A 5,221-nucleotide genomic window follows, 5' to 3' on the forward strand; every position below is an offset into this window, starting at 1 on the left:
CAGTAAAGGAAAAGTGTAACGTTACCTCATAAAGAGACCTTCTATAGAACTGTGTGCTTCCAACATTGGGGTAAGAGTTGGGAGAAGAAGCATATGTGGGTGTGACAAACATGCAAATTCAAAAATAAAAAAAATAAAAAAGACAAAAAGTACTCCATGTATTGACTAGTAAAATCAACATGAGTCCAGAGATTGCTCCATTCCTCCTACAGTGGATTTCTCATTAATATGACTGTTGAACATCACTGGTGTGACAAAGCGAGCTCTGGCCCTGTATGTTTTAAAAAGCTGCCAGAAAAGCCTGAACCTTAGCCCTTATCTTTCTGTAAAAGGAAATTATTACATGCCATTGTACTGCACTAGCAATAGCAACCGTCTCCTGTGACACAATTGCTATCTTCTCACAGGATTTTAAAAAATACATGACCTGGATACTGCAGTTTCAAGCATACTGAAGTGTCTACTGAAGTTAGTCAAGCAGACAAAAGTGTCTAGGATACTGCAGTGCTTTGAATACTGAAGTGTCCATTTCACTTAATTGTTGGGAATACTGAAGTGTCTGCAGTACTAGAGGGTCTGGAATATTGAAGCATTTAGGATTTTCAGGATACTGAAGTGTTTGTGGTAGTACAGTGTTTTGGAATACTTTAGTGTCCAGGATAGTGCAGTGTTTGTGGTAGTATAATGTCTGGAATACTGTAGTGTCCAGGATACTGAAGTGTTTGTAGTAGTATAATGTCTGGAATACTGTAGTGTCCAGGATACTGAAGTGTTTGTGATAGTATAGTGATTTAGAATACTGTAGTGTCCAGGATACTGAAGTGTTTGTGGTAGTATAGTGTTTTGGAATGCTGCAGTGTCCAGGATAGTGCAGTGTTTGTGGTAGTATAATGTCTAGAATACTGTAGTGTCCAGGATACTGAAGTGTTTGTTGTAGTATAATGTCTGGAAAACTGTAGTGTCCAAAATACGAAAGTGTTTGTGGTAGCATAATGTCTGGAATACTGTAGTGTCCAGGATACTGAAGTGTTTGTGGTAGTATAGTGATTTGGAATACTGCAGTGTTTAGGATACTGAAGTGTTTGTGGTAGTATAATGTCTGGAATACTGTAGTGTCCAGGATACTGAAGTGTTTGTGATAGTATAGTGATTTAGAATACTGTAGTGTCCAGGATACTGAAGTGTTTGTAGTAGTATAATGTCTGGAATACTGTAGTGTCCAGGATACTGAAGTGTTTGTGGTAGTATAGTGATTTGGAATACTGCAGTGTTTAGGATACTGAAGTGTTTGTGGTAGTATAATGTCTGGAATACAGTAGTGTCCAGGATACTGAAGTGTTTGTGGTAGTATAATGTCTGGAATACTGTAGTGTCCAGGATACTGAAGTGTTTGTGGTAGTATAGTGATTTAGAATACTGTAGTGTCCAGAACTGAAGTGTTTGTGGTAGTATAGTGATTTGGAACACTGCAGTGTTTAGGATACTGAAGTGTTTGTAGTAGTATAATGTCTGGAATACTGTAGTGTCCAGGATACTGAAGTGTCTGTGGTAGTATAGTGATTTGGAATACTGCAGTGTTTAGGATACTGAAGTGTTTGTAGTAGTATAATGTCTGGAATACTGTAGTGTCAAGGATACTGAAGCGTTTGTGGTAGTAGAGTGATTTGTAATACTGCAGTGTTTAGGATAGTGCAATGTTTGTGGTAGTATAATGTCTGGAATACTGTAGTGTCAAGGATACTGAAGCGTTTGTGGTAGTATAGTGATTTGTAATACTGCAGTGTTTAGGATACTGAAGTGTTTGTAGTAGTATAATGTCTGGAATACTGTAGTGTCCAGGATACTGAAGTGTCTGTGGTAGTATAGTGATTTGGAATACTGCAGTGTTTAGGATACTGAAGTGTTTGTAGTAGTATAATGTCTGGAATACTATAGTGTCAAGGATACTGAAGCGTTTGTGGTAGTATAGTGATTTGTAATACTGCAGTGTTTAGGATACTGAAGTGTTTGTAGAAGTATAATGTCTGGAATACTGTAGTGTCCAGGATACTGAAGTGTTTGTGATAGTATAGTGATTTAGAATACTGTAGTGTCCAGGATACTGAAGTGTTTGTGGTAGTATAGTGTTTTGGAATGCTGCACTGTCCAGGATAGTGCAATGTTTGTGGTAGTATAATGTCTGGAATACTTTAGTGTCCAGGATACTGAAGTGTTTGTGGTAGTATAATGTCTGGAATACTGTAGTGTCCAGGATACTGAAGTGTTTGTGATAGTATAATGTCTGGAATACTGTAGTGTCCAGGATACTGAAGTGTTTGTGGTAGTATAATGTCTGGAATACTGTAGTGTCCAGGATACTGAAGTGTTTGTGGTAGTATAATGTCTGGAATACTGTAGTGTCCAGGATACTGAAGTGTTTGTGGTAGTATAATGTCTGGAATACTGCAGTGTTTAGGATACTGAAGTGTTTGTGGTAGTATAATGTCTGGAATACTGTAGTGTCCAGGATACTGAAGTGTTTGTGATAGTATAGTGATTTAGAATACTGTAGTGTCCAGGATACTGAAGTGTTTGTGGTAGTATAATGTCTGGAATACAGTAGTGTCCAGGATACTGAAGTGTTTGTGGTAGTATAATGTCTGGAATACTGTAGTGTCCAGGATACTGAAGTGTTTGTGGTAGTATAGTGATTTAGAATACTGTAGTGTCCAGAACTGAAGTGTTTGTGGTAGTATAGTGATTTGGAACACTGCAGTGTTTAGGATACTGAAGTGTTTGTAGTAGTATAATGTCTGGAATACTGTAGTGTCCAGGATACTGAAGTGTCTGTGGTAGTATAGTGATTTGGAATACTGCAGTGTTTAGGATACTGAAGTGTTTGTAGTAGTATAATGTCTGGAATACTGTAGTGTCAAGGATACTGAAGCGTTTGTGGTAGTAGAGTGATTTGTAATACTGCAGTGTTTAGGATACTGAAGTGTTTGTAGTAGTATAATGTCTGGAATACTGTAGTGTCAAGGATACTGAAGCGTTTGTGGTAGTATAGTGATTTGTAATACTGCAGTGTTTAGGATACTGAAGTGTTTGTAGTAGTATAATGTCTGGAATACTGTAGTGTCCAGGATACTGAAGTGTCTGTGGTAGTATAGTGATTTGGAATACTGCAGTGTTTAGGATACTGAAGTGTTTGTAGAAGTATAATGTCTGGAATACTGTAGTGTCCAGGATACTGAAGTGTTTGTGATAGTATAGTGATTTAGAATACTGTAGTGTCCAGGATACTGAAGTGTTTGTGGTAGTATAGTGTTTTGGAATGCTGCACTGTCCAGGATAGTGCAATGTTTGTGGTAGTATAATGTCTGGAATACTTTAGTATCCAGGATACTGAAGTGTTTGTGGTAGTATAATGTCTGGAATACTGTAGTGTCCAGGATACTGAAGTGTTTGTGGTAGTATAATGTCTGGAATACTGTAGTGTCCAGGATACTGAAGTGTTTGTGGTAGTATAATGTCTGGAATACTGTAGTGTCCAGGATACTGAAGTGTTTGTGGTAGTATAATGTCTGGAATACTGCAGTGTCCAGGATACTGAAGTGTTTGTGGTAGTATAATGTCTGGAATACTGTAGTGTCCAGGATACTGAAGTGTTTGTGATAGTATAGTGATTTAGAATACTGTAGTGTCCAGGATACTGAAGTGTTTGTGGTAGTATAATGTCTGGAATACAGTAGTGTCCAGGATACTGAAGTGTTTGTGGTAGTATAATGTCTGGAATACTGTAGTGTCCAGGATACTGAAGTGTTTGTGGTAGTATAGTGATTTAGAATACTGTAGTGTCCAGAACTGAAGTGTTTGTGGTAGTATAGTGATTTGGAACACTGCAGTGTTTAGGATACTGAAGTGTTTGTAGTAGTATAATGTCTGGAATACTGTAGTGTCCAGGATACTGAAGTGTCTGTGGTAGTATAGTGATTTGGAATACTGCAGTGTTTAGGATACTGAAGTGTTTGTAGTAGTATAATGTCTGGAATACTGTAGTGTCAAGGATACTGAAGCGTTTGTGGTAGTAGAGTGATTTGTAATACTGCAGTGTTTAGGATACTGAAGTGTTTGTAGTAGTTTAATGTCTGGAATACTGTAGTGTCAAGGATACTGAAGCGTTTGTGGTAGTATAGTGATTTGTAATACTGCAGTGTTTAGGATACTGAAGTGTTTGTAGTAGTATAATGTCTGGAATACTGTAGTGTCCAGGATACTGAAGTGTCTGTGGTAGTATAGTGATTTGGAATACTGCAGTGTTTAGGATACTGAAGTGTTTGTAGTAGTATAATGTCTGGAATACTGTAGTGTCAAGGATACTGAAGCGTTTGTGGTAGTATAGTGATTTGTAATACTGCAGTGTTTAGGATACTGAAGTGTTTGTAGAAGTATAATGTCTGGAATACTGTAGTGTCCAGGATACTGAAGTGTTTGTGATAGTATAGTGATTTAGAATACTGTAGTGTCCAGGATACTGAAGTGTTTGTGGTAGTATAGTGTTTTGGAATGCTGCACTGTCCAGGATAGTGCAGTGTTTGTGGTAGTATAATGTCTAGAATACTGTAGTGTCCAGGATACTGAAGTGTTTGTGGTAGTATAATGTCTGGAATACTGTAGTGTCCAGGATACTGAAGTGTTTGTGGTAGTATAATGTCTGGAATACTGTAGTGTCCAGGATACTGAAGTGTTTGTGGTAGTATAATGTCTGGAATACTGTAGTGTCCAGGATACTGAAGTGTTTGTGGTAGTATAATGTCTGGAATACTGTAGTGTCCAGGATACTGAAGTGTTTGTGGTAGTATAATGTCTGGAATACTGTAGTGTCCAGGATACTGAAGTGTTTGTGGTAGTATAATGTCTGGAATACTGTAGTGTCCAGGATACTGAAGTGTTTGTGGTAGTATAATGTCTGGAATACTGCAGTGTCCAGGATACTGAAGTGTTTGTGGAAGTATAGTGATTTGGAATACTGTAGTGTCCAGCAATAGAAAGCGTCTCCTGTGACACAACTGCTATCTTCTCACAGGATTAAAGAAAATACAGGACCAAACGGAACAAATTAGCTAATTAAAAACCACAATATGGAAAACAAACATTTAAATCTGTTTCAAGTGTAGGTGAATGCCAATCTACTCCAGAACACACATCAATCTGGCAACCTTTTACTCAAAAGAGACGTGCT

The sequence above is a fragment of the Tachysurus vachellii genome, chromosome 11, assembly GCF_030014155.1.
Source record: "Tachysurus vachellii isolate PV-2020 chromosome 11, HZAU_Pvac_v1, whole genome shotgun sequence".
In the NCBI taxonomy this organism is placed as follows: Eukaryota; Metazoa; Chordata; class Actinopteri; order Siluriformes; family Bagridae; genus Tachysurus; species Tachysurus vachellii.